Consider the following 9,709-nt stretch of genomic DNA (forward strand, 5'->3'; position numbering starts at 1 on the left):
GAGAACATTTTCCGGCCACTTATAAAATAATATTACGGACATGTCGCGGGCGCGTGCAAGTGTGTCTGGGCTCAGAACGGACAACGGAAGGAACTGGGAGAACCCAAACGGATGCAGGTTTTGAAAAACATGATGATGCAATGCACATGATGACATGACAAGATGCAACACGCAAGCACATGACATGGCAACGACGGCGAATAACTGGACGACACCTGGCGCAACGATCTCGGGGCATCACAACACTCCACCACTACGAGAGGATCTCGATCCGAGATCCTAGGGATGGCACCGGAGGGACAAGGAAGAGGAGGAGAAGAGGTAAACCAAATTGCTTCTTTGACAAACGAGTGAAACCACGAACCTTGAGAGGTTGACAAATAGAAAGAAAGAAAGAATGCAACGAAGATGAACAAAGATGAAAACACTCCGTTAGGGAAGAGGAACAAGGAACATTGTGAAAACCTTGGGGTTGCACAGACATGAATGAAGAGCTCCCGTGACTAGGAAGGACATGTAACCACTCCGATTGAAACGGAATAAGCACGGGATAAGACCGAATGGATGCAGGAAGCACTCCGATAGAAAAGAGAAGTGAAACTTGATAAAAATGGGAAGAACTTGAAAAGAGGAGAAGACACACCGGTTAAATGGATAAGCACGAAAAGAACATGCTCCTCACAATTCAAGATGATGAGTGAAGAGAGAAACATCACAATGACTCTGAAAGGACAAATAGAAAAAACAGATCATTGGAATAACAGAGTGGAGAAGAAAATGACAACTTCTGCCACAAATGAGCTTGGGAAACACCCTTCCAAGAAGGTTATCACGAAGTTGTTGGAAAACCAACAACGAAAAGAATAAGTTTGTAGTGGGCTTATGGAAAACATCTCAAAACTATGAGGTGAAATTCTGCCACTAACGAAAACAATAGATTGGATTGATCTCAACAGGGAGACGAGAAACTTATTTCTCCGGAAGGATAAAAGAAGAACTTGGGTCATTTATGAGCACCATAAAAAAGACAAAAGATAACTCCAACAGAGAGGGTGATGGATATAATATACCGCATTGTTAACAACATGTGAATCATGAAACATGACTCAAAATATAAAGAATGACATAATACCACCTCCAATGATACGGAAGGAAGAATGCACTCCGGATTGCAAGATGAAGAATGCTTGAGCTCCTTAGAAAAGAATCTCAATGAACACTTCGAGAATGTATTAAATCATAGATGAACCATCATGTAGAACCTCCGTGAAGAACTCTGGTAACAAAAGGATGATCAAAACAGAAAGAAGGAGAAGTTGAAAACACAAGGTGAATCCTTGTAATGATTAAGTGGATCTTTGCGACGAGATAATGCAGAAAAACTTAAAACTCCGGAAAAGAAAAGATGAAAACAATTGAAATAGAGAATTTGGTGAACCTCCGGAATAAGGAATTAATCACTTCGATGAAACAAGAATAAGAATTACATTATGCTTATCCTTCATCAATTAAATTGATGACAATCAACGGATTTGGCACACTACTTATTCTCGTATCAAGGATTAAGAGAAATATAACATAAACTTGAGAATGTCTTCAACGAATCACCGGTAGGATTGAAACAACGAATAAATTGAGATGATACACGAAGGAAGAAGAATCTCGCACGAACCACCATAAGAATTAAAATGACCGAAAGGAAGATAAAGGAACATCGGTTAGAATTATGAAATGAACGAGGATCCTGAGAGAATTCAGATACAAGTGAACGAAGAGATTCCGAGATGATTAGAGAACACTTGAATGAAGCACCGTTAAGATTTAGAGTATGAGAGCTGAAAGCTGGAATGAATAAATCTTAGATGGTGGGCTCCGGATAATCAAACTGAAAAGACTCCTGAATTAATCTGGATGGGTGAAAAGAATTCTCACAATCGAAAAATAATTATGAGAGGACGGAAACAAGCTAGAATCACGAATCTTTGAGAGACTCGATAAGATATAGAGGAAACATTTCTTCGGTCTTCAAATGTTGATAATGACGATGAGAAGCACCACCAAAAATTGTAGAGGCACTCTGGAATTAAGATTGGAAAGGTTTAACCAATGATGAAAAGAAATGAAAGATCTTGGAGAAAGGCATTTGACTGATGACAATCATTCTTACGTCAAACTTCGAAAAGAATTTGATGGTAGCTCCGGGAAAATAGAAGAGTCAGGTAAGATCCTGGAAAAAGACCTGTGGGTTAGGGCCCACTCAAAAGAAACACCGTTGAAATGATTTAAAAGAGAGGTTGCACCGGTTGAATTAAAAGGCTTGAATGAGAGAACATCTTCGAGAGATCTTGAACGAATGCAGAGTGGAAACACAAATCTTCGAGATATCTTGAGCACTCCGGAACAATTTAATAGCGAGAACTGACTGAATATGAGGTGCACCAGCATGAGAAGGTATTTGCAACGAGGAAAGGATATAATTGGAAAATCTTGAATTGAATTCATCGAATAAAAGAGAATGAAGAATGATGAACTAGAAGCTCCGTTAGAATCTTCATGACAATCATCGGATACGAACATTGACTGAAAAGAACGAAGAGACTTCGCCTGAATAAAATGGATATTTGATTAAGAATTCCGAGTCCTCGAAGAAAACAAGAGAGGGAGGGCAGGAAAACACAAAGGCAGCTTTGAGACAGATGAAACAAACACCGTTGAGAAGAACTAATACTTGATCTTGCGGATGTTGAAATGTCCGGATCCACTTGAAGAGAAAACACGCTGGTTGAAAAGGATTGACAGCACAATCTCGATGACCGAGAAGGATTAGTACTCACATCGGAGTATGAGAACACCATTTGGGGAAGGTATGGAATCAACACATGACACTGAAGCAACTCAAATACCACAACTCAAAAACAAAAACAAAGGATTGGCTTGCAGAATAAGCCAGAACAAACATATGATAGAGATTTCGTCCGAAGTTTTCGTGGTGGGGCCTACACGGGCTCGATCGTGCAGCACCATCATGTACAAGGCAGTGCACATGACATACGAAGCGTCCCCGAGTCGGCATAGCCAAGGACTCTTTAAGACACAACGAGACCACTGTAAAACCAATCGTGGATAGGCGGACCACTAGACGTCGAATCCCAATTTCATATCATACCTCTGTCGGAAAGATATCCTAAGAGCTACTTGAATTCCCACTTATAAACTCCCGAAATTTTCCAGTTATGCAATCAGGTGTTGGGGATACAGGGGAAGCATAATATCTCACCCAAAACTAACAAATCCTACATCCAGCTGTATCCATCCTTCAACACATAACCAAGAAACCTTCGGAAATCGTCTACCTCAACCTTCGAAAAGCATCCGTTATACAAGTTATGGCAATACTCCCGAACTCCAGCCCCAGTACTGGGTGGCGTCGAGGTTATCTCACCAACAACTACATAAAAGAGATTTTCGATGTCGGTGAACTAAACTCAGGTATTCCAGAACTGCACGATAAAATTGTGACGACAACACCTCAGAGCTCAACTCCCCGGGACACTGCCACAACCCCTAAATGACAGGAAGCACCAAGAACAATGTTCTCGTCACAAAACCATCGGAATGATTCCATGATACCCGCGTGATCCTAAATTTTTTTAGTGAAATTTGAGAAGAGAAGAGTCAAAACTCTACGTCAGGATGCCTTACCAGAGCGATGAAGGGACTGGGGAGTAAAAAGAATTCCTAACTCTCTGATATATATAATCCTAAATGACTCAAAACATTTTTCTAGACTCAACAACGGCAGCTAATTCGTTCAAGCAGTGGGGGCTCCTAAGGTCGGGGAAGGCTCTGATTACCAACTTGTAATGCCCTTGATGCGGCTATATCTCCCACGTGTTGAAGCACGACTTAGAGGCATAACCGCATTGAAAGCAATGTCGCAAGTGAGGTAATCTTCACACAACCCATGTAATACATAAGGGAAAGAGATACATAGTTGGCTTACAATCGCCACTTCACACAAATACATGAATAAAGCATTATATCAACCAGATACAATCAAGGTCCGACTATGGAACCAAAATAAAAGAACACTACCCCAAATGCGACAAGGTCCCCGATCGACCCCAACAGGGCTCCACTACTGATCAACTAGAACGGAACAACACAAAGGACAAGATCTTCATCGAGCTCCTCCTTGAGCTTGGTTGCGTCATCTGCACGGACTCATCGACACCTGCAAGCTGGTTTTGGGAGTATCTGTGAGTCACAGGGACTCAGCAATATCACACCCTCGCGATCAAGACTATTTAAGCTTATGGGTAAGGTAAAGGTATGAGGTGGAGCTGCAGCAAGCAACTAGCATATATGGTGGCTAACATATACGCAAAAGAGAGCGAGAAGAGAAGGCAAAGCACGATCGAGAAACTATGATCAAGAAGTGATCCTAGAACAACCTACGTCAAACATTACTCCAACACCGTGTTCACTTCCCGGACTCCGCCGGAAAGAGACCATCACGGTTACACATGCGGTTGATGTATTTTAATTAAGGTCAACTTTAGGTTTTCTACAACCGGACATTAACTAATTCCCATCTGCCCATAACCGCGGGCACGGCTTTCGAAAGTTCAAATCCCTGTAGGGGTGTTCCAACTTAGCCCATGACAAGCTCTCACGGTCAATGAAGGATATTCCTTCTAGCGGGAAGACCCGATCAGACTCGGAATCCCGGTTACAAGACATTTCGACAATGGTAAAACAAGTCCAGCAAGACCACCCACTGTGCCGACAAATCCCGATAGGAGCTGCACATATCTCGTTCTCAGGGCACACTGGATAAGCTAAGCGTACAGGAGCCGACGCAACCCAAGTTGCGAAGGGATGGCCCTGCACGGTGCTCTGGGTTGGACCAACACTCAGAGGAGCACTGGCCCGGGGGTTTAAATAAAGATGACCCTTGAGTCTGCAGAACCCAAGGGAAAGAAAAGGCTAGGTGGCGAATGGTAAAACCAATGTTGGGCCTTGCTGGAGGAGTTTTATTCAAGGCGAACTGTCAAGGGGTTCCCATTATTACCCAACCGCGTAAGGAACGCAAAATCCGGGAACATAACACCGATATGACGGAAACTAGGGCGGCAAGAGTGGAACAAAACACTAGGCAAAAGGCCGAGCCTTCCACCCTTTACCAAGTATATAGATGCAGTAATTAACTAAGAGATATTGTGATATCCCAAAAAGTAAACATGTTCCAACAAGGAACTACGTCTCCATGTTCCAACAAGGAACGAACTTCAATCTTCACCTGCAACTAACAACGCTATAAGAGGGGCTGAGCAAAGCGGTAACATAGCCAAACAACGGTTTGCTAGGACGAGGTGGGTTAGAGGCTTGGTTCAACAATATAGGAGGCATGATAAGCAAGTGGTAGGTATCGCAACATAGGCATAGAAAAAGAGCGAGCAACTAGCAAGAAAAGATAGAAGTGATTTCGAGGGTATGGTCATCTTGCCTGAGATCCCGCAAGGAAGAAGAACGAGTCCATGAAGAAGACAGACGGACGTATTCGAACGAATCCTCACAACACGACGTTACCAGATTACCGAGACGAAGTACACCGGAAATAAAGCAAACAACAAAGTAAACAACCACTATAACAACATGGCACGATGCGCAAACAAGTATGATGCATGTTCGGTTTAATGAAGCATGGCATGGCAAAGTGCACAAACAATCCTACAAATTAAGTGGAGCACAATATGCAACGGAGTTGCATATTGAAGAAAACACCACATGACTTATTTAGTTCTCTCTCGTTTAGGTACCCAACAATATTAAATGTTGTTAGCGTGGCAAGAGGTGAAGCAAAGTAAAACTACCTATCTAGTCAAGTTTAAATGAGGCCGGAAACAACAAACAACACTTCCAGAAAATCCCCATATGCATTTATTAGGTTTGGTACTGTTCTACCCTAAACACTATTTTAGAGTTGTTAAACGTGCAAAGTGATGCCACCATGTTAAACTAGACCTTTTTCTACCCCATTTACATATATAATTTATTTAATTCAGAGCTACGGTTAAATAGTTATGAATTAAATCATTTTAGCATGGCCTTAGGTAAATTATGAACAAACATCATTTTAAACATTTTAAACATGGGTGAAAGTGACATATTATGACACTAGACACAATTTTAAGCAAGTTTCATATATTAAGTTTTTACATGTGATGCTTAGTTTGTGAGTTAAAATATGCATGAAGTTCAAGGGTGTTTCTGCAAAACTGTTCTACTGGAATAAAAGATAAATTCGCGGAATCTGGGAAAAATATAGAAGTGGGCCGAATCTGGGACAAGCCCAACAGCAGGAAGAAAAAAAAGGTGGTGCACTGGGGTGGCCTCACCCATGGGCCTCGGCCCGGTACTATGGAGAAGGCGGCCTGGCAGGGCACGGGCGACTGGGCCTTGGCGCATTCGCTGGCGGGCTTGGGGGAAAAACTGGGTCGGATCGAGGCAAGAGGCAGGCCGTCGCAGCGCTCGGGTCAACGCAGGCGAGCGGAGGCACAGGCTGCGTGCGTTCTTCTCTTAATCGATGCATACGCAGAGGAGATCGAGGGGTCAACGGGTACGGCGAGGCCCTCGTCTCTTCGTTTGATGCCGAGTGAAGCAAAGGGCGGAACGGGCATCCTTCTTGCTCGTTCGCTCGAACCGAATGAGGCAGACGTGTGGCCCTCGTCAGGAAGAAGTAGGACAGCGGGGACCCGAGGTGGAGCAGCCGAGGTGGTGCGGATCCAGGTGCAGAAGAGGGAACGGGGCGCTCGACTGCTGCTGCTGCTTGCGACATGGCGTCCACGGCTGCTCCTGCAGCAAGAAGAGCACGAGGGAGAGATGTCGTGAGAGAGAGCTACAAAAGGAGAAAAGGGAACAAGAGGGAAGGGTGAAGGCACGCCTGATTCGGTGCTCTAGCGAGATGCTTGCGTAGCCGGAGGGGCTAAGGAGGCCGGTGCCTCACGGGCTGTGCGGGGACGAGGAGGCGCGTCCTCGGGCGGCTGCGGAGAGAGCGCAGGCAGAGGAATTTGGGCGCGACGACCAAGGTCTCGGGCGGTGGATGGTGGTAGGCTGTTGTGATAGGCGGCGCTGAAACCCAGGGAAGTGGTCGGGGGATTGAATTGGGAGGAGATCCCGAGGGGAAGCGAGAGAGTGGCGGCGGCGGCTGCGGGAAAGGATGGATGGTACGGCTAGGTTAGAGTTAGGTAGGCTGAATATATAGAAAGGATTTTTGGTCAGGGGCTAAAAGGACCCTCCAATTGCAATCGGACGATCGCGAATAAAATAGCTAGGAAGTCCAAATACGAAAACGGTGACGTTTTGTAGATGTTTGGGGATGTTCCAGATCCAACGGTGACGAAAGTCCGGTTCGGGTCCGGGACAGCTATCGGACACGCGCGCCAGGAGGGCCGCGGGCTGGCGAGAGAGGTTAGGTTCGACCTGACGGTAGGTGGTAGTGAGCTGTGTAGATGGTCTCGAGCTGAGAGGAAAGAAGAGAGGGAGGCTCGGCGACTGTTTCCGGAGACCGAAAACGTTCGACGTTAGACCGGCTACTATTGCCGCTATATTTATCCGTTGGGGCATCAAATGGACTCCGAATGCGAAGAAACTTGGCAGGCGGTTTACTGACAACAAAACAACACCGCATGCCAACTTTCAACCCATTCCGAGAACATTTTCTGGCCACTTATGAAATAATATTTCGGACATGTCGCGGGCTCGTGCAAGTGTGTCTGGGCTCAGAACGGACAACGGAAGGAACTGGGGAAGGAACCCGGACGGATGCAGGTTTTGAAAAACATGATGATGCAATGCACATGATGACATGACAAGATGCAACACGCAAGCACATGACATGGCAACGACGGCGAATAACTGGACGACACCTGGCGTAACGGTCTCGGGGCGTCACACAAGCCCACCATCTGGGTGCCACTTGGTACACCGTGCCACTATGCCTAGTCTATGCCAAGCCCACCTGGCCGGGTAACACTTGGTAGACTACTAACACTACCTACAAACACCAAAAACTAATTGCAACTCCTGGACAAAGATCAAGTTGGTTAGTAAGTCGAGAGGGGCACTTAAGCATTCCAATGTGTGGTAGTAGCTAGTCATTGGACAACATACACGGAACTCAGTGCTTAAGGATGGTTCCAGTGAGACAACCCACCATGTACTCCTACATGGCCTCTCAACGCTACCTTTACCAAATCGTGTTCACACGCTTAACTCTCAGCACCAGAACATATCGTAACACTCCAATTCATTCCCGATGAATCAAACCTGACACAACTCTAAGAAATAGAAGGCATGGCATGGTAGGAATCAACTCCTACACATGCTAGTGGGTTTTAACTATTTACTATGGCAATGACAGGTCATGCAGAGGAATGGGTTCATCTACCGCAGCATAAAGTAGCAGTTGAATCGTTGTTGTCCTAATGCAATAAAAGAGAGCAGGAGCGAGAGGGTATGATTGTATCGGAATGAACAAGGGGGTTTGCTTGCCTGGTAGATCAACAGGGGGGCACTGCTCCTTAGACAGGTGCTCTGGAGCACTCTCCGGAGCAGGACCTATCGAGAAGGAACTGCGTCGACAATCAATACTCAATCATATGCAACAATATGATGCATGAATATGGCATGAATATGTGATGTGTTTTGAGCTAATGCATTTAGCATTCAACTTGGAAGAGGTCCATTTGAACCAAAGGTTCAAATGCAACTCTAATTTAAGTCCCTTTAAATGCCATAAGTGTGTTTTCATATATACATCATGTATAGGTTGGTTTGTCATGCATGAAAATGGTACAGATGGATAGATTGAATTTTTCTGATCATTTTTCATATTTAAATTATTTCAATCTGAGCTACGGTTGAATTTCTATGAATTTTAGAAGTTTATATCATTTTCTGGATTTTCCTGATTTTTTTTAATACTAGAAAATGAATAATTGTGTCAGCGTGACAGAGGCATGACGTCAGCGAGTCAACCACGGCTGACCAGGTCAAACCTGACGTGTGGGGTCCACACGTCAGTGTCACAGTTAGTTAACAGGGGGTTTATTTGGTCTAATTAGGATTAGTGGGCACCGGGCCCACTGTCAGTGTCACGGGTGGTTTGCAAAATGGTGATTAGCCTTAAGCTAATCACCTGGCAGGTCGGGCCCGCACATCAGGCTGGCGAGGTCAGCGTCGGCGACCTCAGGACGCGGCGGCGTCCGCGTTAGAGGCCATGGGGGCGGCGGCTAAGGGCACCGGGACAATGCCCGTGCTCTCCCGCATCCAGTGGAGCAGGTAGGAGGAGAAGGGGTGGCCGGAGCTCGCCGAAGCGGAGCTGGGGCGGCGGCCAGGGCAGGGCTTCGAACGGGAGTGAGCTACGGGGCACAGCAGGGGCTTCGGAAGGCCTATATGGCCTCCTGGCGTCACCAGGAGCACGGTGACGTGCGCGGGAGCGGCTGGCTCAGGCTCTGCCCACGCTGGCGCCATGGGCGGCGGCAATGAGGTCTCGGGCGCGGCAGCTGAGTTAGCTAGGCGGGGCAAACGAGCACGGGGAGGAGGAGAAAACGAAGTAGAGCTCATGGGGAGACCGTAGACGTCGTCAGCGAGCTCGGGGAGGGTCGAACGCGGGCGGAATGGCGACGACGATCTCGGGTGGCCG

The sequence above is a fragment of the Triticum urartu genome, chromosome 4A, assembly GCF_056163025.1.
Source record: "Triticum urartu cultivar PI428250 chromosome 4A, HENAU_Tu73, whole genome shotgun sequence".
In the NCBI taxonomy this organism is placed as follows: domain Eukaryota; kingdom Viridiplantae; phylum Streptophyta; class Magnoliopsida; order Poales; family Poaceae; genus Triticum; species Triticum urartu.